General features: G+C 43.5%; 1 long non-coding RNA gene across 1 annotated transcript in view; it reads left to right on the forward strand.

The window, feature by feature from the left end:
• Positions 1-555: 555 nt before the first annotated feature.
• The window catches only part of LOC149122284 (uncharacterized), a 42,358-nt gene continuing 15,490 nt past the window's right edge, over positions 556-27,423 (forward strand). Inside the window, exons 1-2 of the long non-coding RNA XR_016220603.1 lie at positions 556-734; positions 3,373-3,477. This is a non-coding gene — a long non-coding RNA (uncharacterized LOC149122284). The remainder of the gene's footprint in view (positions 735-3,372; positions 3,478-27,423) is intronic.

Below are 27,423 nucleotides of genomic sequence, written 5' to 3' on the forward strand. Positions count from 1 at the left end.
TCATTTGATTGATTTCTCCTTCTGATTTGGCAATATTTTCTGATTATCAAACACCTTCAAGCATTACATAAACAATTTCCAATTGAGCGAGTCTTCAAGAACTATTATGTAGCACCACACATCATTTGTAATGTTTTTCTCTGCCGTAGGTGGGCAGAAGTTGTTGTACTATCACTGAAAAGCAATCTGGCAGTTCACTTTACTGCATCCAGAAAGAATTCAGTCTCATGCCGTGGTTAAAAAAATAAAAAATAAATAAAATGCACAAAATGAGAAGCATTTCCATGAGTAATTTCGCACATGCTGCTAAGTACTGCAGAGATTGCCAAGACTAGCCTTTAATCTCAATGGGAAGCCCTAACAGCTGTAAACCCTTATTTGCTGTCAAATGTCTTTTGCAGGGTTATTAGAAAAGATAGGAGGCAAATCCTTCCAAGTTACCTTACTTGATTTTTTTGACCTGCTTTTATTATCATTACACTTTCTATCTGTTGATAGCAAAATGTGCTTATTTCACCAGCCCTGGACAAAATCAAGTCGGGCTCATAAGGCACTCATGTTTTCACCACTCTGCCTCTCGGCTCTCACCTCTACTCTCTCCCCACAGGTTTTTCGCCCCCTAAATCCCACTCCTGCCTCCCTTCCAAACCACTCATTAACAATCGCAATGGCAAAATGTGGACCAATGGGTTCCGCCAACCTATTTTCATGGATCATCATGATTCTTGTCTCAGGTAAGACTGTTGTGATCAAACGGGCCTGGGAGAGTAAGGCAAGCTGTTGGGGAAATTAGACTTACTGAAGTTTGTCTCCTGGAATGGAGAAGCACATGTCTAGATCTTTAGCAGGCTCTGAATTTGCTCCAGGTTTCTCTGTTCAATAAAAATGGGAGGCCATGGACTTGGATTGAGCCCAACAGATGGAATCAGTGTGGAAGAGTGTGATCATTGTAGCTCAGCTTTGGTGTGTTGCAGGAGGCTGTAGAGCCAATTAACTAAGCTATAAATAGTTAACTAGTTAAGCTATAACCAACAGACTGGTTGATTGACTAGGCAGTAGCCAATTAAGTTGTTTTCTACAGCTTGCCTCTGTTTTTCTATGAATGCCTTCTGATCACATTGTTGGTAAGAGTTCTGAAAACCTGATCTGAGTCTAGGAGCTGCCTGATTTAAGAGTTGTTTCATTTTTGCCCTGCTTAAATAAACTCTACTAAATGTAATTGGTCTAAAGATTTTCCTTTTAATGCTTCCCTTAGGACTCAATAGATGTGGTCAGGAGTATTAGTGAATTCCCTGCCCTCACCTCTGTAGCTATGGGCAGACACCCACCCTCCCCACTCAGTTTCTCAACTTTGGTGCTACTCCCACTGCCTGTGAAAAGCAAAGGACCAACTCCTGCTCCAAGAGTGCAAGAATGGTGGAATGAGGGGGCCAGGAGGCCAGGAGGCCATAGGAACTTCCAAATAGACAAAGAGCGACAGAGAGGGACTTTGCCAAGAGTTCCTGACATTTCAGCTGAGGCCAGAACAAACACACAACACTGTAAACCCCTCTTCTGTTTCAGACTCGTTCATTCATTCCACGCATACTCCATGAATATCCAACTTGTGCCAGGGCAGCAAACACCCCGAACATGGGCCAGGAAGGAAAACCCCAGCTCTGCGTATGAATGTATAATTCCTACTGAGAGTAGGACGAGTAGGGATGGTTTCAAGGATGTGCTTATTCCAAGGAATGGATTGGGACCTTTTCAGGAATTTTTTCAGCTCCTGATGTCGCCTTGGTAGTAGCACTCAGGCACAGATGGGAGTGTTTCACTGTGAATTGGCAAACACTGCACAAACTAGCTGTCCCCCACCCTGCGCCAGGGTGGGAAGAGCCAGGACTGGCAGGAATCATACACAGTGGTGGTGTTCCCCTTCCTGGCCCCACGCTCGGGGTGCCCGCTGCCCTAAATCTGTCTTGCTTGGCACAGGTTGGATATTCATTGAGTATGTGTGGAATGAGTGAATGAGTCTGAAACAGAAGAGGGGTTTATGGAGAAAGTGTGTTTGTTCTGGCCTTAGCTGAAATGTCAGGAAGTCTGGGCCTGATCCCTCTCTGTCACTGTTTGCCCATTTTGCCTCCTGGCCTACTCATTCTCTCTTCCTTTCACTCTTGGAGCAGGCTTTTTCCTTTTCCTTAACACCTCCCGCCCCCACCTCCATTTCTTCTTTTTTCTTTATTTCTTCTTTAATTATTATTATTATTGTTTATTTGAGAAGCTACCATGCTACAGGAGCCCAAGGTCCAAGAGGACTCATGCATAATCTTCACCTATTCCAAAGAAACTACTGGAGTCCGACTGGGAGAGACAGGGCTCTGTTCTATTTGCAGGAGTGCCTGGCTGCTAGTTGGTCAGTAATTCGTGCCACCTTTTCAGACTGCACAGCATTAAGTAGTGCACAGTAAGCAAGCACAATTGGCCGGTGGTCAAAGCATCCAGGCTATTCCCTGGTGCTCCACAAAGCTGTTAACTCAAGGACAAGTGTGCAGCTGTATTCGGCTCCCGTCCACCTTCTCCACCAGATGCTGCTTGGAATGTTTACCCAGGGCCACAGCCGATATCCCAGAGGCCTCGTCCAAGGCACAGAATGCTCCTTCCCCTGGGGGAAGGGAACAACCGTAGAGGCAAAAAGAGAAAGAGTTGCTATCTGCTTGTTCACTATCCAAGTGCCCCCAATGGCCAGGCTGGAGCCAGGACCTGGAACACAAACCTGTTCTCCCACAGGGACATAGATGCAGGTGCTTATAACAGTGCCTGCACTCAATGACTGTTATGTGGATCTTAATTATCATTATTGCTGTTCTAGAAGCACTCCTTTTGTCCAGAGATTGGATAGTGGATTTGGAGCTCAAGGGCAAACCATGGCAGAGATGGTCACCAGGGGAGAGGCCTGTTCAGAACTAATTATCCCAGGCACGGGGGCCTCTGCAGGACCCGCTGGTGACAATGCATTGCAATGTCCTCAGCATCACAGTCATAGGAGACCCAACCAGTGTCCCTGTCCATACCTGTGGTTGTCCTTGTGGTCACTTGAACCTGCTGCTTGAAGGACAGGCTGGAGAAGAAAACAAAGCAATGAGTGGGTTATGTAATCCTTCGACTGAATGTGGACCAAGCCCTGGAGGAGGAGGGCCAGCGAATAGAATTATGGGCTTCCACGTCCTGCCTTCCCTGACCTCCCGCACAGTGAGTTCCTGTGAGGGCTGTGGAATGCACTCCTGATGCTGGTGTAAGACATTATATGAAAAGTGGACAACAATAATGAGATCAACAGCACCTAAGTGTGATGTAAAACAAGATAATCTACATAAAGGACTTTTCTTGCAGCCTGCACTAGCACCTGGTGAACTCTCAGGATTTCAAAGAGTTTGTAGAAAATGGAATTCAAAGATATTGCACATTTTCTGTGAATCTTTGGACCTCCCTCTCCAGGTATGTGTGCTTGTATGTGCTTGTTTCTGTGTGTGCACACAAATGTACTTCAGATAATACATGGAAAATAGAATTAAAAGATAAATTCATTTTTATCTAAAAAACTTGAAATCCATGCATAGTTTTTCCACGATACACATTTTCTATGAATTTTTGAAGCACCTGTGTGTGCATGTGTGTGTGGGTGTACTCCATTTCATTGGTTTCATTGGGATGCCCACATTCCCAAATACTACAATCTCTTTAGCTAACTTAATTTACATGTAAAATTTCTTTGCTCATTTTTAATATTTTTCTGAAGTTAGAATGTTAAAATTGTGACAGTGTTTTCCTAGGTCTAATGCTACTTGAAGAGATCATGTGTGATTTCATTGCATTGTTAAGTTTGTTTGCTTATTGTCAATAACCAATAAAATCTGAGCTTCCAGACTTGTTCCAGAAATTAGGTTTTAGTGTATCATTAGTTTTCCCAGACAGAATGCCAAAATGAATATCAAATAATAAAGTTATATCTTGCATGTTTAATAGCTTACTCATTTGCCAAAATCACTCGTTGCATACCAATAAAATTCCCAATTTTCTCTCTTACCAAGGAATTTTGACTCTCTTAAAAAGGAATTTTAATTCTGACAAGGAAAATTAAACAAAGTCTTACATTTCTGTTCTGTTTTCCCTACCTGAGTGCCCTTCTGGGCTTGCCCTCTTGGTATTTTCTGGTATTTTTCCATACAGAGGATCTTACGTTTGGAAGCAAAACCCAAGGCAGCATTTTTGCCTGTAGACATTCGAGTGCTGGCAGAGTTCCCGGTGTGTTTCACTTCCTCTCCTAGCTCCTCCCTACATAACAGGACCAACTTGGGGCTTTGTTAAACCTTTGGGGCACACATCATTCCTCCGTGTCAGGCTGGTGGATCATACTGATTTTTTTTCCACAAAGGAGAGGATCCCTGTAGACCTCAGGATGCTCAGTCTTCCCAGAGTTCATTGAGGTGCATCATAAATTTAATTCAGCCCATATGAGGGTATTTCAAAAAGTTCGTGGAAAGGGGCTGGCCTGGGCACAGAAGGTTAAGCCGTTGCTGGTGATGCCAGCATCACATATCAGAGTCCTGGTTTGAGTCCTGGCTGTGCTGCTTCTGACCAAGCTCCCTGGTAATGCACCTGGGAAGTCACCCAAGGATGGCCCAAGTACAGGGGCCACTGCCACTTATGCGGAAGACCTGAATGGAGTTCCAGACTCCTGGCTTCAGCCTGACCCAGCTCTGGCTATTGTGGCCATTGGGGAGGCAATCTGTGGATGAAAGATTCTCTCTCTCTCTCTCTCTCTCTCTTTCTCTCTCTCTGCTTCTACTTTCTGTTCCTCTGCCTTTCAAATGACAAATTCTTTTTCAACAAGTTCATGGAAATGGAGTTAAACAATAAGTTTATTTTGGTGCAGAATATTTTTGAAATCATGCATACAATGGAGTCTTCTAAAAATTTATGGAGAATGCATACTATGAAAACATTATGCATGGATTTCAGGGTCTTTTAGGCTCTGAATTTTCTGTAACTCTACAGACCCATCAAAGAAGGCACTTCTCTGCATTTTATGGCATCTTACTTGTCAAAACTGGGGGCATGCATCAAATGGTAGACCAGAGACCTGCATCTGTTACCCTATGTAAATTAAATTTCATTTGAAAAATGAAGTTTGAAAATAGGGGAAAATGCTGCAGATCAATTAATTCAGCAACTATTAGTGTTGCAGAGATGGGTCTAGGACGTGGCTGATTTTTTTTTTTCAAAACTCAAGATGATTCTAAAATGCAACCACAGTAATAAGCCTCTCCTGCCATAGAGGGAAGCCTGGAGTAGTTTGAGTGCAGGGAGAGGCTGTCCTGCAATATCTGGGCACATCTGCTTCTGCTGCCACTGAACTCCTGTCCTGGCTCTCTAGCAGCAAGCTACATGGTAGTTTCAAGGATGCCCTTTCCTTCCAAGCTGGTGGCCATGCCTCCACGCTTCCCCACCTGGATCTTCCAGAACGCCCTTTAAGTAAGAGTTTATGAAGTAGCAATGAGCCCAGACTCTCTTCCCTCATCCTGCCACCACTCCCAGAATAAACACTTATTGCAAGATATTTTTAAAATGCACAAAAAGTTGAGCTCAATCGTAGAATTATTATTTTAATTATGTCATAATGATTTTACACCCTCCATTTTTCTTGCCTTGTTCGCTTTGTCTTGTCAGCCATGAGTCTCTATGACACACTTAGAACCAAGAAGGAACTGTGAGTTTCACACTGAAAGGCGTGAATCTGACCATCACAGACCACTGAAACCATGATTGGCAGCTTCCTGGGCCAACCCAGAAACCAGAAGTGTGGCTTGCACTAGGACTTATGGAATGGCTTACAACTCTTTCTTCTGTTCTGTATTGTGTTCTTTATTAGCAGATTTTTTTGAGAGGCAGAGTTAGTGAGAGAGAGAGAGAGAGAGAAAGGTTTTCCTTTTCTGTTGGCTCACCCCGCAAATAGCCGTTGCAGCTGGCACACAGCGCCGATCTGAAGCCAGGAGCCAGGTGTTTCCTCCTGGTCTCCCATGCAGGTGCAAGGAAGGCTGTGACTTCCTGGGCTACAGAAGAGAGCTGGACTGGAAGAGGAGCAACCGGGACAGAATCTGGCACTCCAACAGGGACTAGAACCCGAGGTGCCGGCGCCGCAGGCAGAGGACTAGCCAAGTGAGCCGCAGCTCCGGCCTAGCAGATTTTTTTAAAAAGATTTATTTTTATTTATTTGAAAGACAGAGTTACAGAGAGAGGTAAAGAAAGAGAGAGAGAGGTCTTCCATCTGCTGGTTCACTCCCCAAATGGCTGAAACAGATGGAGCTGTGCCAATCTGAAGCCAGGAGCTAGATGCTTCCTCTGGGTCTCCCACGCGGGTGCAGGGGCCCAAGGACTTGGGCCATCTTCTACTGCTTTCCCAGGCGATAGCAGAGAGCTGGATCAGAAGAGGAATAGCTGGGACTAGAACCGGTGCCCATAGGGGATGCCAGCGCTTCAGGCCAGGGCTTTAACCCACTGCACCAAAGCGCCAGCCCCAGCAGAAATTTTTTATAGATGCTACTGATTATCCCAGGCCCCTAGGCAGAATTGTCCAATGGTCCTGTCGCTTGCAGGATGAAGCACGGCCTCCATACTCCTCAGGTCTACAGGTACTACTTCTAGCCCAGTTCCCCACTATTTCTCTGCACTCTTTGCTGTTCCCCAAGTGAGTTCTTCCCTTTCCCACCCACTTTGTTGGCTGTTCCTTATCCCAGAACAATCTCTCTCCAAACCTTGCTTCCGTTCCTAGCTTTGGGTGTCCTGACACCTCAGGGTGACGTGGGTTTTCTTCTTTCTTGGAAGTTTAAGGCTGTGTTCCCACAAGACTGAGCAGAGGGCTCAGACTCAAATCCACAGTCATACCCCATGACCTTCATTGTTTATCCTAAGGAAAGTGAATGATCATAATAGCTCTGGGAGGGGAAGGCTGTAGGAATGCCATGAGCTCACATGGGAATGCACTTAGAAGATCAATACGTAGTTCCCTCGCCCTCACCACTCACGTTACACTGCTTTCTTACTGTCTCTATAAGAAGCCTCTCTTACTGTCTCTATAAGAAGCATGGGGCTCCTTGAAGGCAAGGGCCTTGTCTTAAATTTATTCGAATATTCTCTCACACTAAGAAGAGTGCCTTGCATATACAAAGTCCTCTATAAATATTTTTGAAGGCTGAATAAATAAATGAATGAGTTTTCTGGCCCTTAGATAAAAGATAATGGCCTACTGGGGGCTGAGAAGGAGAGAGCTAGTCTACTTGAAATAGAGTGCCCTGACAAAACGTTTTAACGATTAGCATTAATGATAATTACGGCAAATGCATTAAATAACTTATCCAGTCATTTCCTCGCCCATTTAGGCTTCCTGGGCAAGGACAGCAGGCTTTTAACTTCACAGAGTTGTTGAGCATCCGTCCCGGGCAACAGCAAGCAGGTGCTGAGAGACACACAAAAATACTTTCCTTGACATTTGATCCTTGCACTTTGCAACAACGGGCTCTTGTGGTTCCCTTTTTAGACGTTTCCCTAGAATAAACTGCCCACAACTGTATAGTCCAGACAGCTGCTAGAGATATGCATGAAAAAGAGGGCTTTCAACTCCAGGAGACCAGGGAAAGAGCACACAAGAGGACTGGGGGTGGGACCAGGCAGGGGTAGGGCCCCTTTCACAGTAGGAACAGAACCAGTTTTTGAAGAAGATTCTGTTTATAGACAGGTTGTTGCTTCATGATGAGGTGAGCTGCTTGACAAAGAGATGAAGCCGTAGGATTTCTAAACTTCGGGAAGTCATAGCTCTATCCTCTGTCAAGAGACACAGGGAAAGTATCGGCTGCTAAGCTTCCAAGTGCGCACGGCTGGCTCGTGCCGCTGAAGCGGCCAGTCTCATTCCCCGACACAGGTAACAGGTTCAGGTTTATGGGGCAAGGTGGGAATGAGCCGCTCGTTGACGTTTCAGATCCATGGAGACCTGCAGGTAAATTGAGACTCTCGACGGATGACCTTGAAATAAAATAGCCCAATACAGCGTTTCTCTACCTTCAGAAAGACATTTTTGACAGCTGAGAAATCAGCTGCCCAGATCTTGAAGTGAGATTTTTCTTCACAGAGGAATTTGGAAGACAAAACTTAAGATGGGAGGTAGGGGGTCAAGAGCTTAAGGCAGTATCAAGATGCCACAGACAATGAATTCCAATCCTTACCTGTTTAAGGCAACATTAGTGATAGGATTTAGTGAGAATTAAATGTATGGGATAGTTTAAAAAATGCCTTACAATTTAACATTAAAATATACTCAGTTGGATCATAATTTACATATATATATAATATTGATGGAAAATATGTTAACATGAAAACTAGTTGTTATAGATGCAGCTGATACTCTTTAGGTAATAATTGTGACCAAGACTGAATGGCCCATTTTATTAGCACCTTCAGGATTTTTGAATATGGATTATTCTTTCACACCTTATAAAGCCATTTCAAAAGAGGGAAAATCATTTTTATATTAATATTAAGAGATTATATCTAGGGAATAATCAATAAAATGATTTTTTCCTAATAAATTTGTAACAAAAAGGACATCTGAAGGACCTGTTCTTCTCACAATGAAAAACAATTAAGAAAAATTTAGTCATAAGTAATATTATTATTATCTTCTTCTTTAAGTACAAATATTAATGTTAGATTTTCCAGTTTCTTGTTAACCTAAGTCTGACAATGAAATATAAATGAAGAAAAACATCTTACAGTGAGTTATTTTCTATCTTACAGGGAGAAATTATTCACTTACATTGTTTCTGAAATTGTTACCTTTTGCAGCACGTAAGCTGTGCTTCTAAAGTTTCGCCTCATGAAGAGCAAACATAGAAGACTTGGTGAAAAGATGGGAATGTATTTATATTACTGTCTTAAATATTTGTATTTTAAAATATTTATATTTTAACACTTTTTAAATTTTTTTCTTTTTTTTAATAAATAAAAATTTCCAAAGTACAGTTTTTAGATTACATTGGCTTCCCCCCCCCCATAACCTCCCTCCCACCTGCAGCCATCCCATCTCCCGCTCCCTCTCCCATTCCATTCACATCAAGGTTCATTTTCAATTATCTTTATATGCAGAAGATCAATTTAGTATATACTAAATAAAGATTTCAACAGTTTGCACCCACACAGAAACACAAAGTGTAAAGTACTGTTTGAGTACTAGTTATTCCATTAATTCACATAGTATAACACATTAAGGACAGAGATCCTACGTGGGGAGTAAGTGCACAATGACTCCTGTTATTGATGTAACAAATTGACACTCTTGTTTATGGTGTGAGTAATCACCCTAGGCTCTTGTCATGAGTTGCCAAGGCTATGGAAGCCTCTTGAGTTCACCAAATCCGATCTTATTTAGACAAGGTCATAGTCAAAGTAGAAGTTCTCTCCTCCCTTCAGAGAAAGGCACCTCCTTCTTTGATGGCCCATTCTTTTCGCTGGGATCTCACTCACACAGATCTTTCATTTAGGTCATTTTTTTTTTTTTTTTTTTTTTGCCAGAGTGTCTTGGCTTTCCATGCCTGAAATACTCTCATGGGCTTTTCAGCTGGATGCGAATGCTTTAAGGGCTGATTCTGAGGCCAGAGTGCTGTTTAGGACATCTGCCATTCTATGAGTCTGCTGTGTATCCTGCTTCCCATGTTTTAATACTTTTTAAATATATTTCTTCAATCACCTGTCATTTTGAGCCATATTATTTCTCTAATCAATAAAGATGGAGGTGGAAGGAGTTTCCCAGAAGTGATCAAAATGGGTTAGTCTTTGTTCCACCCCAAATGTCCTAAATCAACAGATTTACTTAGAAGTTTTCATTTCTGCCCCTCCCCCCTTTAATCCACCAGGTACTCCCTAATTACTTCCACATTATAAAGAATGTGACTATCGTCATGACAACTACAAGGGAACTTTGCACCAGAAGTTACTGCAAATACAAAGCAACGCTTAATTTTGGACTTTCTGGCGTTGGCTGAGAGTACAAAAATGTGCTTTGTGCCTCCCACTTCAATCTAGATCAAAGTATTTTGGACTAATTTGTCTGCTTACATCAGTAGAAAAGTGTTTGCTTTTAATCTTTGTGTGGGTTTAGTTGAGCATATTTTCATTATTGTAATGGTACACTGCAGGAAGGACCATTCAAAGCAATAAACCCTAATCACTTTCCACGCATGAGGAAGGCAGCTTCAAAAACATGCTAGGGTAGAGTTTAGGAGCTAAGTTTGCACTCTTGGTGGATAAAACCCTAGCAAAGCAGTGAGGGATAATCCTAAACATCAGGTGAGGAGTTGAGCGATTGCTTTTTGGGGAGAAACAGCTGTGGCTGAGGCAGTCTATAAGGAGAGGCTTTCAATGTGGTCCCAGAGATGGTTGAAGGGGTATTTGTTAAATTATACGTGCATCCAGCTTCCTGTATCTGTGCTTTTGTAAAAAAGGCAGTGCTGGGCAGCCTCAGATTATGAGCATAGGTATGAGCTATGTACAATTTGGGGGATGGTCTCTTGGACTTGAAGCAATGCCTCGGCCTCTGTAGGCCCATGGTATTGGACAGAGAGGTTAGAGATCAAGGAAAAAGATGAGGAAGAAAAGTCACAAAACAGCAGGGCAAGAACAATTATTTGAAAGCAAAACTTGTATAATTGCCTTTTTATTATTAAATGACACAGTACTTTGGCTAAAAGAGACTATACAAGAATGTATACTTGAAATGATACTATATCTGAGATATGCTTTAAAAATGAACCAATGAGTAAGGGATATGAAAAGTTGGGGTTATTGAAACTAGGATGCACAAATGTTGCTAATTGTGCACCTGTGTGACAGGCAGATCGAACTTAATTCTATCACATTGTCTGTTTTGTATGTGTTTGAACATTTCCTAATAAAAAACGTTCAAAAAGCAAAACAAATCCTAAAGCATATAGTGAGAACATACATATTTTAAGGATTGCCCATGTATATCATAGTCTATATAGGATTTGAGACATTCCAACTGATTTCCTTATACCTGAATATGACTATATATAAAAATTCCAAGAGAGCTATCAGCCCTTCACTTGGAATTAGCTCACTTAAAAGTTAGTGGTATCAATTACAATTAAATAGTCCTGTAATTGAAATCAGACCCACCCTGGGAGATGAGCAGGTGCAGGTCTTTGCTGCTCTTGGCCTTCCAAGGTCTCTGCCTTCCCGCCAAGCCACAATGAGGAGAAGGCCTGAGCAAAGAGGACTCAGCACACGTCGGGTAGAGCCTCACAGAGGAAAATACAAGGCAGCGATCATTTCTACGAGGAGCATTACAATTTTTGCTTCTCTTTTTCTTTTCTCAAAATGTACTATGGAAAGTGAAGTCATTTGCTTGTTCTCGCATGCCGTCATTTATTTGAGGTCAAATGTTAAAGCTGTGTATAAATGTGCTATCACTCACAATCACACATGCTTCCTGTTAAAATTGTATGCATCTGTCCAGACATCTGAGTACAATACACACAAACAAGTCCCAGAAAACTCTTGAAAAGCTTATCATTATGACCACATGGACTCCTATCTGATCATTTGGATTATAATTCATGACTGTACTCAGTTATTTTGGCACTAAAATTGTTCTAGATTTGGCCACTGTCAGCTCTTCTGTCAAGCTGGTCTCTGTTTTGTCTTTTCTTTTTTATTAGAACTTTATCTACCTATTCAATTCCACCTTTCTGATTAGCAATGTCTCTGGTTCCTCTTAGTGAAAGATATCAGACAGTAGAATATGCATGCTGAGTGGGCTCCTTGCCACTGTGGTGGTGAAGTCATGTCACTAGGCAGCTAGTTAGAAGTTTAGGTGAGCTGGAATTCTTCTCATACCCCTGCAAAATGATGGTGTTTAACTGTTGGTTTGATATGCCCACTTTCCCAGGATGCACCTGTCATATCTGGTCACACCCCACCTGGCCATATATCCAATTGGGGTACCACCCGTTCCTTGTAAAAAGATGTGGAAGGCAAAGAAAGCTGTCTGTCTGCAGCGTCCAGTGGGCCTCTCCCCCTCCTAGTTGGAGCAAGTGCATTCTTCAATTTTTCTTTCTCTCTCACTTATGGGTAACACTGTGACTCACTCATGATGGATATTTCTCTGTGGGGTGGTCCACACTTGCTCGTGCATGTTTATTCCCTCATTGTTAAATAAATTCTGTTCCTATTTTCATACAATGCTAGTCTCTAGTTAGTGTTTTTAGCTTTTAGTTTTTAGCTAAGAACCTGGATTGGAAGTTAATATATTCACTTCTCACATCATTGTCTATGTTTCTAGATATTTTCAGTGACCAGAGCTAGGAAATAGATGCATGTATGTAGACATAATAACACACACCGCTGGTATGAACATAGTTGCATATACATAGGCCCTTATATTTGCCAATACACACATATTTTAGAAATCATAAATTCATACTGATTCTCCCAGTCTTATTTTTTAAAAAATTTAGGTACTTATTTTCATTTATTAGAGAGACAAACCAGGAGAGATCTTTCAACTTCTGGTTTATTCTCCAAACACCCGCAAAAATGGGTACTGGGCCAGCCAAAGCAAGAAAGTGAAACTCAATCCAGGTCTCCCATGTGAGTGACAGGGACCCAAGTACTTTAGCCCAGGGTGTACATTGGAAGAAAGCCAGAACCTGAATTCAGGCACTGTGATATGGGATGCAGGTGTCACAACTGGCACTTTGACCACTGCACCAAACACTCATCCCAAATCCTCCCATACTAACTCACCCCCCTGAAGCATTTCAGCTCCACATTTGCAGGTCCTGTTTTGCCATTTTGGAAACCTTGGCTCTCACCAACATTACCACAATTATTCATTTTCCTATTTCTGTAGTGCTTCTACAGTGGGTCTCCAAATTGCCTAAATCTCCACAAAACACATAAATAAACCCACTTATTAAGCAGATTTCAGGATTTGTTTTCGATACTCAACTCATTGCATCCCTCAATCAAGACTGAAAGTATAGGAGGGCACTTTGAAAAGTTCATAGAAAATGGAATTTAAAGTGGTTGGGTCCTGCCACTCACATGTGAGAACTAGATTGGGTTTTTGGCTCCTAGGTTCTTCCTGGCTAAGTCTTATCCATTGCAGGCATCTGGGAAGTGAATCAGAGGTGGAAGCTTGTTTGCTTGCTCTCCTTCCTCTCTACTTCCAAAATAAAAAGCTAGGGACTGAGGTTGTGCTGTAGCAGATTAAGACACCACCTGCAATATCAGTATGCCATATCAGAGCACTAGTTTGAGCCCTGGTTGCTCTGCTTTTGACACTGCTCCCTGTTAATTCACCTGGGAAAGCAAGAGAAGATGATGCAGTATTTAGGCCTCTGCTAGCCATGTTGAAGACCTGGATGGAATTCCTGATCCCTGGCTTCAGCCTGGTCCAACCCTGGGTGTTAGAGCCATTTGGGGAGTAAACAAGAGACAGAAGCTCTGTCTGTCTCTGTCTTGCTCTCTCTCTCTCTTTCTCTCTATTGCTCTGCCTTTCAAATAAATAAATAAATCACTCTTTAAATTAATCAATCAATTAATTAAAAAGCTCCATAGTACCTTGCAATACTGCCACCATAGGAACCAAGCCTTCCCTTATGGACCATTGGGGAACATTCATCCAGACCATGGTTTTCTGATGCTGTCCCCCAGAGGTTCACCCACTTCTCACAATGCAACATGTACTCATTCTGTTTCCAAAAGTTCCAACATTCCTAAAAATCCAAGTCCAAAGTCTACTCCTAGACTCAAGGCATATTCCACTGGGAGCCCTGGTCTAAATAAAAGAACAAGACACAACAGTGGGACAGGCTTGGGGTAAATTCTCCTATTCCCAAAGAGGGGAGTTAGGGAGCAGAAGTTTGGATCAGCACACCATGGGAGGATGGGGGCAGCCCACCCCTATGGTTTTCCCATCAGCCCTCATGGCCACTCTGTCTACTTCCCATGAGCCCCCACGGGACCCTCACCGGAGCCAAAGTCTGCTGCTTACCTTTTAAACTTCTAGCCTCCCAAACTCTGAGCCAAATAAACGTCCCCTTCCTTCATAAATAACTTGTCTCAGGTACTCCATTGTCATATCACAAAGCCGGCTAATAGAGGCCCACCCTAGAAGTCTTTAATGTAATTACTTTTTTTTAAGACCTCTAAATACAGCCACTATTGAAGTAGCAGGAATTAGGGCTTTGGTGCGGAATCTTGGGAGGGGGCTACAATGCAGCCTATGTTTCTTTTCTTTTTTTTAAAGATTTATTTATTTTATTTGAAAGGCAGAGTTACAGAGAAAGAGGGAGAGACAGAGAGAGAGAGGTCTTCCATTTGCTGGTCACTCCCCAAATGGCTGCAATGGCCAGAGCTGGGCCAATCCAAAGCTAGGAGCCAGGAGCTTCTTCAGAGTCTCCCATGCAGGTGCAAGGGCCCAAGGACTTGGGCCACCTTTAACTGCTTTTGCAGGCCATAGCAAAGAGCTGGATGGGAAGTGGAGCAGCCAGGATGCAAACCGGTACCCATACGGGATGCTGCCATGGCAGGCTGTGGCTTTATCCACTGTGCCACAGCGCCGGCCCCCTATGTTCCTTTTCAAGAAGAGAAACAGGCATGTGTGTTTTATTATCCTTCTTTCTTTCACAAATAAGACTATAGTATAAACTCTTTGCACTTTCCTGGCTCACCTCTTTTGAAGATGCTTATGCTACACATAGTTTTGAGTGCTGCATGTGTTATGTAATATTTGTTGCATATGTGCAATAGATTTCTAAGACTGAAGAATTTTTAAGACATGTGTAATGACTGTATTTGTCTTAGCCTCACAGAAATTGTGTTTATCCTAGACACTGAAGAGTCCTCTTAGACTTTTGGCCAGGAGTCTTGGAAAACAGTAATTTCCAATCACAATGGAAATTCCACTTTAATTCCATTAAAGTGAATAAGAAACAATTAGCAAAATTTCAAGGGCAGAGACAGGGATATATGATGGTGTGTTATTTGACAGTGACATAAGAGGCAGTATTATAGGCAGTCTTGCTCAGAGAGAGAATCATTCCCTATTAGGAACTAGTATTTTCTCTCCAAAAGCCAAAGAGTGGTCAGTATAATCCTTCTCACTATCACAGCACAGTAAAGCAAGAAAATGGAGAACCCAGAAGATATTCTTCAACACACACCACACCCAACCCATCTAAAAGCACTTATTCTTCAGATTAAGTTTGGATCTACACAAGAGTAAATTAGGGATACTGGTAGCCAATGCAACAGAAACATGCTTGTTAATCCAAAAGTGAAAAGAGAAATTAATTTTAAAAAGACCTGACATTTGAAGCCAGCGCTGTGGCATAGTGGGTAAAGCCGCTGCCTGTGATGCTGGCATCCCACATGAGTGGTAGTTGGAATCCCAGTTGCTCCATTTTCAATCCAACTCCCTGCTAATGTGCCTGGGAAATCAGTGGAAGATGGCTCAAGTGCTTGGACCCATGCACCCACATGGGAGACTGAGATGAAGCTCCTGGCTCTTGTCTGAGGTCTGCCAGCCCTGGTTGTTGTGGCCATTTGGAAAGTGAACAAGCTGATGGAAGATCTCTTTCTATCTCTCTATCTTTCCCCCTCTCTCTCTGTAACTCTGCTATCCAAATAAATAAAAATAAATAAATCTTTAAAAAAAACTGTCATCTGAAGCCTGAACATACACAATCGGTGAAAACAAACTGAACTAGTGAAAAGTACGCATGGGTTTTAGAGTGAGAAGCTTGCACATTGTTAAAGGTTTGGGCCATCCAATCAGACCGCCTGTATGTGCTTGGACATCTGCCATTGCATGTGTGAGTCTAGTGGAAGTCGGGACCTGGACTCCGAGGGTGGAAGGAAAAGTGAAGAGGCTGGCTCCCTGCGATGGCCTTGAGTTGGGTCCCCTCCTCCCCCATTTCTGCACTGAAGACTGAGCTCCCCATGTGACTGTATTTGGGGTCAGGGACTTCAGGAGGTAACTAAGGTTCAGCGAGGCCTTACGTGTGCTGGTGGCCCTAGAAGAAGAGGAAGAGGGAGAGATCTGTTTCTCCCTCCCCAAGGGCACACAAAGAGGACACATGAGCATGGCCAGGTAGTGGCTGTGTGCAAGCCAGGAAGGGCCGCAGAAACGGCACTGACCTTGGACTTGTAGCCTCCAGACCCATGGGAAAATCAGCTTCCCTTGTTGACGACACCCAGTCTGTGTTGTTTTGTTACAGCAGCCTGAGCTGAGGCACCAGATCCAAGCAGGTCCCCTCTGCTCTCACATGCTCCTTTACCAGGTCGGAGGATGCAGAGAGAAGCCACAGATAGCAAGGGTTTGTATTGACAGTGGCAGCAGCAGTGGTGACAGGGTCCTGGCCATATCCTCCCTTTGGCATTTAAAAATATGTATTTATTGAGGCTGGCTTTGTGGCACAGTGGGTTAAGCTGCCACCTGCAATGCCAGCATCCCATATGGGCACAGTCTGTGTCCTTGATGCCCTACATCTGATCCAGCTCCCTGATAATGGCCTGGGAAAAGCACTGGAGGATGGCCCAGGTCCTTGGGCCCCTGCTCTCATGTGGGAGACTCAGAAGAAGCTCCTGGCTCTGGGTTTCGGGCTGGCTCAGCCCTGGCAGTTTCGGCCACTTGGGGAGTGAACCAGCAGATGGAAGACCTCTCTCTGTGTCTCTCCCACTCTGTAACTCTTTCAAATAAATAAGTCTTTAAAAATATATATTTATTACAAATACCACACACCCATACAATTTTACAGAAATTAAACTACACATATATAGTTGTGTTTTTTGTATTTTCTTTTTCAGTTGGTTCCATCAACCCTCATCCTGTCCCCCAGCAACCCCAGGCAGTCACCTCTGGTGACACCCTAGAATATGCCTGTCCATGTTTTTCTCCATGCCATACATTCATATGCAATCACATGCTTATTTATAGATACACATATAAGTATGCAGGCTTCGCAAACCTAGAATCATATTGTAGATATTCTTCGGCATCTTGCTTTTCTTACCAAGCTGCTTCTTGTAGGAATTTCTCCAAGGCACCAGCTAAGCTCCATTTATCTTTATTAATGGCTGTATTACATTTCATGAGTGCCATTGTAACTTATTATGCCATTACCTTCGATGGCTGTCTCTTCAATAGCTCCATTTTTATTTTTGTGTGATGACCAAGTATCACAAATTGGCCTGAGCTGCTGACCACCAAGGCTCCTTTTTGTCCTGCTCAATTTTGAGTCTCATTCCCCAGGATTACTTAATATATTTTAAAGAATTTATTTATTTGTGTATTTATTATTTATTTTTAAAGAGTGACAGAGAGAGGAAGAGAGACAGAGAGAAAAAGACATCTTCCACCTGCTGGTTCATTTCTCAAATGACCGCAGTGGCTGGAGCTGGACCAAGCCAAAGCCAGGAGCCTGGAACTCCATTTGGGTGTCCCATGTGGGTGACAGGGGCCTAAGTACTTGAACCATCTTCTCCTGCCTTCCCAGATACAGCAGCAGGGAGCTGGATTGGAAGTAGAGCAGTCGGTACTCAAACTGGCACTCCAGTATGGGATCCTGGCATGGAAAGCTGCACATTTTTATATATATCTCTAAGGAGGTTATTGTTCTACTTAACCAGAATCAGAATCTATTAACTGCAACTGGTACACAAGGTTCCCATCCTGGCTTTAATAACTGTTAACCCTATGACCTCTCTGAGTGCTTTTTTCCTTATAGAATTCACAAGAATTTGGAAACTATACGCGATTTGATTGATATAGTGCTTTACGTATAGTAGGTTACCAATAAAGAATAACAAAAGTCATTGTTAATAATAATAATAGTAATTATTAACAACAGTAAAAATTCCTTTATATAAAAAAGAGGCTTTATTTTCACAATGTGGATCTTAGAACAGTAAATGCTAGTGAAGGGGCCAGCACTGTGGTGCAGCACACTAAGCCACCTTGTGTGATACTGGCATCCCAGCAGCACCACTTCTGATCCAGCTCTCTGCTGACGCACCTAGGGAAGCAGCAGATGATGGGCCAAATACTTGGCCCCCTATGGCCACGTGGGAAAGTCTAGATGGAGTTCCAGGTTCCTAGCTTTGGCCTCACCCAGCCCTGGTGGCTGTGGTCATATTTTGAAGTGAACAAGCAGCTGGAAGATTTCTCTGTCTCTGTCTCTCCCTCTCTATATAACTCTGCCTTTCAAATAAATAAATTTTGAAAGGCAGGAAGAGAGAAAGAAAGACAGACAGAGAGAGAGAGAGAGAGAGAGAGAGAAGGGAAGGAGAAAATTCTATGGAAGATGACTCAAATGGGACCAGCTCTAAGTTTCATCTGTCCTTTGGGGGTTATGGTCAAAAGCCTACCATGTAGTACTTGCACGGCTAATTATCTATTTATGCTCCTGCCTATTAATTCCCTGGTGTGGATTCAGACAGTCTTGATTGGCTCTTCCTATTGTCACGAGTACCCTGCGATGTTAGCATGTATACTCAAAGGAGTGAGAGAGTAGATGCGTGTGCTAGCAGCAGGCCCCACGTGGCCTCTCATGCCAGAGTCAGTCCCTTGCATGGGCCAAAAGCCTAACTCACAAAGTAACAGACCACAGAGGTGTGCATGCTCCTCTGATTTTTTTCTTGTCTCTGCGAGGCCATGCTGAAGCAGCTATTCCAATGATAAGAATGTCTACGTTTGGATGTCTGTATTTTAGGTGGGTCATGAAATTTAACTTCTCTTCAGGAGTGAGCATATGTTGACTGTGCGTAGCAGAGCCGTATGTGCCTGAGTGTGGTGGGGAAGATGGAAAAAGGGGCCTTCTGTCTTTTTGATGCATATTCATGGGCAAACGCATCAAGTTCTTTGAGAAAAGTTTCATTTATGTATTCGATTCTTGATAATTAAAGCAAATTGACTGAAAAGGAATCATTAGCTTCACAGTTTTGTTTGTAGTTTAATGCTGTTAACACATGGCAACTAATGTGTTTAATGCATTGGTTAGCATTTATTTTCTGGTTGTTTTATTTTAGAATCATGAGATAGAATTTATTTTGATTGAAAATTATTTATCTCCCTTTTTTGGACTAAATAATGATTTTCCTTTATTAAACTTTCAGTTTTTGATATTTGCCAGTAACTGCACTTCCAATGTTTTTTTATTAAATGTTTTTTCAGTTTTAAACTAGCTTATTATGGTAATTCGTGTTCATAATTTAAAAACTCAAGGCATGTGAGAGTGTATAAGCTGAAAAGCACAAATCAATACCTTTCATCGCACTCTCACTCCTAGATGTAGCCATTGTGTCTAATCTCTTGTGTATCCTTCCAGAAATAATTATGTATTCTATATTATAATTATATATATATTATATAAACATATATGCATGTTTTCCCCTTCAAAAATGGGTATTAGGGGCTGGCACTGTGGCACAGCAGGTGAAGCCGCTACATTCAACACCAGCATCCCATATGGGTCCCAGTTTGGGTCCTGTCTGCTCCACTTCAGATCTAGCTCCCTGCTGTTGTCCTGGGGAAAGAAGAGGAAGATGGACCAAGTGTTTGGGCCCCTGCCACCTATATGGGAGATCTGGAGGAAGCTCCTGGATTCAGCCTGGCTCAGCACTGGCATTTGCAGTCACCTGGGGGAATGAACCAGTTGATAGAAAATTTCTCTCTCTCCCTCTTTAATTCCAACTTTCAAAATAAATATTTTTTTTTAAAAAAGGGATAAAGGCTGGCATTGTGTTGCAGCAGGTTAAACTGCCACTTGTGATGCCAGAATCTCATATTGTAGTGCCAGCTTGAGTCCTGGCTGCTCTGCTTCCAATCTGGTTCCCTAATTTGCCTAGGAAAGCAGTGGATAATGGCCCACGTGCCTGGGCCCCTGCCACTCATATGGGAGACCCTGATGGAGTTCCAGACTCCTGATTTTGTTTTGTCCCAGCCTCAGCCATTTGTGGTCATTTTGGAAGCGAACCAGCGGATGGAAACTTAGATGTAAACTCTCCTTATCTTTCTCTCACTCTCCCTCTGTGCCTATCCCTCTCTCTGTCATCCTTTCAAGTGAATAAATATATACATCTTTTAAAAAATGGGTAACAAGCTATGCATATAATATCACGATATAAGACATGTGCTGATTTAATACCTATCTTGGATATCTTTCCATACCTATGAGATATACATATGGAGTCTAATTTTTCATGGGATTCTGTAAAATGCATGCATTTGTGAGTGTTTGTGTATTTGTATTCCATTGCATTGGAATTATAATTTTTAGTGTTTTCTTTATAAACATTTAAGATATTTTGAGCATTTTGGAAGCAAAATAACATTTGATAAAAGTAGTTAATATCAATTAAATTGTCTGCCTTTTATTGAATAATGGACATAAACTGACCAGAGGAAAGACTGGAAATTGACCAATACCCAACTCACCCCCTGTCTCAACAATAGTTTATATTTTACTTCTCAAGCACTGTTTTGGAAACCAGTGAGCTAATGCAAGCGATAGATCCTCACACTCTCTTTTCTGAATGAGAGTTTCCTAATTATACAATTGCACAATTTACTTTTGATGATGACGGATACTTCAGAAAAACCAGGGATCAGTAAGATCTCAACTTCACCTGGATACATTGTCTAATTGTTTGTGTGTAAGTTATTCCGAACTGAAAAAAAAAAAAAACAAACAAAACAAAACAAAACAAAAACAGATCAAATAATTATCCTACAAAACGTGAAGAGTGTTTCCTACTTATCTCACTTATTTTAATGGAATTTCTTTCTTTCCTGGGATGGAGGCATTTAACAAATTTCTTTTAAAATAGTATTGCATTGTTTCATTTCTAGTAATGAGTGGATTTCTCTTTTCTGGTTGATACCCGACACAGCCCATTTGGGGGTAACTACAAACATCCAGCTAACAGTGAATATAAATGACTGTAAGTTTCCAATTTTTTCTCCCTTTCATTTCCTTTATGGCCTCAATTTCTTAAATAGACCCCGTTTCACATTTTATTGTTTCTGTATTTGTGTTTACTTCTAAAGCATTGCCATTACAGCTATCTTAAGATGCACTGGGTGCCGGCGACGTGGCGCACTTGGTTAATCCACCTGCAGCGTTTGCATCCCATATGGGTGCCGGTTCTAGTCCCAGTTGCTCCTCTTCCAGTCCAGATCTCTGCTGTGGCCTGGGATAGCAGTAGCAGATGGCCCAAGTGCTTGGGCCCCTGCACCCGCATGGCAGACCGAGAAGAAGCACCTGGCTCCTGGCTTCGGATTAGCACAGCGCCAGCCATAGCAGCCATTTGGGGAGTGAACCAATGGAAGGAAGACCTTTCTCTCTATCTGTCTCTCTCACTGTCTCTAACTCTATCTGTCAAATAAATAAATAAAATATTTTTTTAAAAAAAGAGTTGCACTGGATCTCAAAATTTTGCAAAAACTTCCTTCATTCTTTTAAAAATATTGTAATTTTTACCTTTCTGTAATATGAATGTTTCCCTCTTAGAATGGGCCCAGCTATTAGATATGGATTGGTCAAGCACTGTTTAGTCACTCCACTTTTTTATCACCTGCCCTAAAATATGCATTGCCCTCTGATTCTTAACTATTCCTCGAATACTGTAGCACTATGTAAAAATTCCTGGCCGGCGCCTCGGCTCACTAGGCTAATCCTCCGCCTTGTGGCGCCAGCACACCGGGTTCTAGTTCTGGTCGGGGTGCCGGATTCTGTCCCAATTGCCCCTCTTCCAGGCCAGCTCTCTGCTGTGGCCAGGGAGTGCAGTGGAGGATGGCCCAAGTCCTTGAGCCCTGCACCCCATGGGAGACCAGGATAAGCACCTGGCTCCTGCCATCGGATCAGCGCGGTGCGCCGGCCGCGGCGGCCATTGGGGTGAACCAACGGCAAAGGAAGACCTTTCTCTCTGTCTCTCTCTCTCACTGTCCACTCTGCCGGTCAAAAAAATTTAAAAAAAAAAAATCCTACCTGGTGGAAAAACACTGACAGAACAAAAAAAAAAATGAAAATATTGTATCTAGATTTGTAATCAATTTTTCAAGGTATTTTCTGCTTTTTGTTCCCACATCCTTAGAATGGTGCCTGGCACTTAGCAAGTGGTCAAGAGTTGCTCATCAGGGCACTACCTGCTTTTCAAATGTGTCCAGAATGATATAAAATTACTGCTGAATATGGACACTATCAAAAGAGAACACAAAAAAAGAAGAGTTGGTTTGTTTTGTCAGGCAATCATAGGCACATTGCTGCTATTCTTATTTTCTGATATTGTTATTCTGCTGACTGAACACTAAGAAGTTCTGTTAGGGTTCATCGGTTACAAGTCTGTGTATTGATGATTGAACTCAGCATTCTCTTGTCGGCTCCTGGAGGCAGATCACATCAGGGCCAGCCCTGACTCACTCTCTACTTTTTTTTTTTTAAATACAGCAAAACTGAACTGAAATGAGCACCCAGATCAATGTGAAGAATAATGATAAAAGGAAAAGCCAACATGGTATATTCACCCAAATTCACTATTTAACACCTTGCTCGCTTTGCTTCTTTGCATCCCCCCGACAATGTGAGCAGGTGGAATTATTATGCTCTTCTGGAGGTGGGAAAGGACAGACTTTGAAGGGTTAAACAGCTTGCTGGGGGCACACGGTGTCTCGGATCTGTCCACAAAGTCCTGCTCATAACTGTGACAGAGCCTGAGATGAGCAGCTGAGCGCTGCCAGGCAAAAGGACATCCCCTTTACTCCTTCTGGGAGTCCTGGGCTGATCGACTGTTGGGCTTTGTTCAAGGAAGGCAGCTGCAAGGTCTGCTTTGTTTCCCCAGGTCTCAGACAAATCAGGACAGATAAGGTGGACCTGTCCTGTCACCGGGACTGTTTGCATAAAATACCAAGGTGCAGGCTGAGGAAATGAAACATCAGAAGAGAGCAGTGGGAAGCGCATCTCATTCTCGGGAATGAGGAAAGCGGAAGACTTCAGATTTGATCAAAAGCTAATCACTCAGGGCCCGAGGAAAGCCTAGTGAGACTCACCACAGGGCTGTGTCCAAGGCTGATGGTGTTGTAAGCAAGAAATGAAGGCGCTCCTTCACAGCGCCTCTGAGGTTTGGGGGGCATTGCTTTCTGTGCCCCACAACAGACCACATGTAGACAACAGGTACAGTGTGGGGAGAGGAACTCTGCACACTGCAGCCTTGAGTGTCTTGGCCAGGGCCCTAACATCACCCTCGGGCAGCCCCCAGTATTTAGAATCAGCATTTGTCCCTCCCTGGCCTGCTGACTGCTTCCTTGAATTCACTACACCCAAGGGACAGCAGCATTTTATTGTTTTTGTTATTAAACATGATTGTTCCTGGGAGGGGAGCGAAGGCTTCAAGGTCAAGGATCCTATTATTTTTTGAATGTCTAACAGGGCTCTGCACAGTGATGGGTGCCAAGCCAGCAGTTGGTGCTTGCCCCAACCTCACCTGACCTTAGTTTGTTTCTTCATATTAGCAGCTCCGAACCACAACATTGCAAAAAAGGCGTCAATGAAAAAAAAATAAACCCCTCCCTCCCGGCCATCAACAAGGACAACAGTGATTTGGAAGGATTGGAGCATTTTCTGTCTCTACCCACCGTTTTCCTGGGAAGCCCAGCCAAGCCCGCTCTGCTGATTAACAATGTTAATGTTCCTCTGTAGGCGGAGAAGCTTGCTTCTCCCCTTCTCCCTCTTCCTGAGATAGAATGACTTAACTCTTCTAATTTCCAGAGAGACAGAAAGAGAGATGCAAAGGAGAGAGGGACTGAGACCTATTTATAGTCATGCAAATTCTACCTGACACAGTGCATATCCTACAAGCATTTAGAAAGCACTGAACTATAAGAGTTTCATTTACTTACTTGAGAGAGAGAGAGAGAGGCAGGCAGAGAGAAATAGATATATCTCTCGTTTGTTGGTTCACTCCTCACTCCTTCAATGGCTGAGATGGCTGTGCCAAAACTGGGAGCTGGGAACTCGGTCGAGGTGTTTCATAGTGGACGTGCTAGAGCCATCACTGCTGCCTCCCAAGTCCGCACTGGCAGGAAGCTGGAATCAGGAGCCAGAGCCAGGTATAGAACCCAGGGACTTTGGTGTGGGATGTGGGCATCTTCGGCAATAGGCTGCTCTGGAAGTGGACTTTAAGCTACAGCAACAATACAGACATAAAGGAACTACAAAATACTCCTGGAGGGGCTGGCACTGTGGCATAGCTGGTAAAGCTGCTGTCTACAGTGCCAGTGTTCATATGGACACCAGTTCGAGTCCCAGCTGCTCCATTTCTGATCGCGCTCTCTGCTATGACCTGAGAAAACAGTAGAAGGTGGCCCAAGTCCTTGGGCCCCTGCACCCACGTGGGAGACCTGGAAGAAGCACCTGGCTCCTGGCTTCAGATCAGCGCAGCTCCAGTGGTTGCGGCCATCTGGGGAGTGAATCAGCAGATGGAAGACTTCTCTCCCTCTCTCCTTCCCTCTCCCTCCCTCTCTCTCTCCCTCCCTCTCCTTCCCTCTCCCTCTGCTTCTATGTAACTCTGCCTTTCAGATAAATAAATAAATCATTGCTAAAAAAAAAAAAGAAAGAAAAGAAAAAACAAAACTCATGAAAAGTGTAACTAAAAGATAAATTTTTTTGGTACCAAAAAAAATTGAAATCCACTCATGGTTTTTCCATAATATGCATCTTCTAGGAACCCTTTGAAGACTTGTCATGTACGTGGATTTCAATTGGGGGGGGGGGGCAAAGTGATCTTTCAATTCTGTTCGAATTTTGTGACGTTCCCTCATACTTTGTCCCTGTCCACCACATCAGAATAAATTAGGAACCAAGAGTTGAGGAGGGATTGGATGCTGCAGGCCACTCATCCTCCTGAAGCAATGAAGTTTCGGTGTCAGAAACAGCACGCCCACTAGATCCCAGTGACTAAGGGAGATAAAGCACCCCACCAGCCCGGGCGGATTGCAGCCTTTCCGCTCAGCGGCTGACTCACATCGCACCATGCACGCACGGAGCAGCACTGTTTTTCTCACAAATCCGGTCGCCAGCCCTTCCTCGGAGCCAGCATCACCCTGACAGTGACGGAGGATCGTTGCTGGTTTGTCTACGCTTTGACAGGAATGAAAAGGTGGGTGTCTCGTGCTTCCTGGCTCAGTGTGGTTAAGCGTGTTTGACCATGGCAGGAAGGAGCCAGCACTGGTCTAGACATCAGCACATTTTCACCTCGTTCCCTTCTGCCCTTCAGCAAAGAACTTCCTCTCTCTGAGCCCTGTTTCCTTGCCTGTAAATGAGCAGGTAGATTTGCTGACTTGAGGGTCTTTTTCCCCTAGAGCCCCAACGTCCCGCTATCCTGATGAGATGCGGTGTGACGGGGAGATGTCCCAGGGAACTCAAGAAGATGTGACAGGAGGCCCCTGCCTTGCCATTTACCAACCCGTTAATCCTCTCTGAGCCTTGGAGTCCCTCATCTGTAAGACCCATTCTTGTTCTCAACTCGATAATTTCATGACTATGTTTATTGAGTCTGAAAATATCACAAGCATAAGGTCTCAGAAATTACCTTTAAGATTTCTGTACTACACAGATTGTACCACATAAACAACCCAATCTGATCATCAACCACTAGTGTTTATTGTTCAAGCACGTGGTTTATCTGTGCAACCAAGCAGGGGTGAGAGGCAGCATATTTTGCAAACAGCATTCAGCAGTGGTTTTACTTGCCTGTGGTAACTGAATTTTAAATCCCCATTAATATTTAGCACTAATTACCGCCATGCTGTCTTGTTTTCATGAGGTTAAACCCTGTGTCGGCTTGATAAATTCTGTATTTTTAACACTTTGGATTGCCTCCTCTCCAGGACAGTGCCACTGGCAAAGTTCAGATTGGTGCCTTTAGTCCATAGGCCCTTAGAAAATCGCTTGCCTGTTGAGGTGCTGTGTAGCTTGCTTCTGGCAGTGGGCTTTCACTTTGAGGTTTAACCAGGACATTCTCTCTCTCTCCCAAGAAAAAAAGTGCCAATTCTCATACCTGCCTAGCTGTGGCCAGCCTGCTGTCGGAGATGTCAGAATGCCTGGAGCAAAGAAAGGCCATTTCTTACGGGACATCTGTAAGGGGCAGAGGGAGCTTCGATTGCTTCGGGGGCGGGACTTTGTCCCCATCATTTCCCATTCTATTTTAATGGCTTCCCTCTGAAAGCTAGAGACAGAAATGTTGGCTGCCAGAGATGTTTTAATCCTTTTCTGGCGACTGCCAGAGTCAAAGAAAGATGAAGAGATAGCAAGGAGCGTTTATGGAGCCAGATCCCACTTAACTCCTCTAGTGCCCATGAGGCTACGTGAGACACTACAGAACCAATGCAGAGGCCCCAAAAATGTCCTCCGGGCTTGGCTTTTCCATTGTGCTGTCCTGCTTTTCCCTGCTGGACTTTGTCCTCACACAGGCTCCCTCCATGTGATGGCAAGGAGGCCCCAGCAGCTCCACTGTCATGTCCTCCTTGGTCCGTAAGCCCTTGGAGGGAGGTTTTCTGCTCGCCATGTCTGCACGGGAGTCACAGGACGAGTCAGAGCAGCCTTGCCGGGGCATATCGTCATGACCGAGCCACCACTCTGCCAGGGCATGGCCAGCCTGTTCGGGAGTCCGGGCACAGGGTATGACAGTGGACAGCCCCAGTGTAGGGTAGAAAAGGAATTTCTTGGAGGAGCCAGAAGAAGAGAGTAACAACCCTTCCCAGACAGAAAGAACTCCACCCCAGTCCGTGGCCAGGAATTACTCAAGAATACTGTTGGTTTGAGTTTGAATGTCTAGCAGAACTGAATCAAGAATCGGAAAGGGAAAGTGGAGGACAGTTTACCACATCTCAGTGGAGATATATATATATATATATATTAACATACATTTATCAGACAAGCTGCATACAGCTGCTTTCTTCCCTCTTTGATGTCTCTTGCTGTGCAGAAGTGGCAGTTAGGTTCCTCTTGGATACATATGTAGTCGTCTAGAGTTAAAGGCATATGGTCTATCTTGGATCACTTACAGATTACAAGAAGGCTCTGGAGCCAAGCTCGCTGCTTATTTCATGCCCTGCATATTTAATTACTGCTTGATGTGAATGAAATATATTATCTGAAGCTATGTGCCACTGACATGGTACCTCAGTTGAGTCATAAAACCGTTTTCAGTAGACGGAGGAAATCTGAGGGAAGCTTGTGAAGCAAGTTGCCTTGAACTGTCTCTCTGTGGGTCTTCAATGTTTTGACCCAATCTGATCATTTTCTATCAGAC

This window comes from Oryctolagus cuniculus, chromosome 14 (genome assembly GCF_051225735.1).
Source record: "Oryctolagus cuniculus isolate XC-2025 breed Fujian yellow rabbit chromosome 14, ASM5122573v1, whole genome shotgun sequence".
Classification (NCBI taxonomy): Eukaryota; Metazoa; Chordata; class Mammalia; order Lagomorpha; family Leporidae; genus Oryctolagus; species Oryctolagus cuniculus.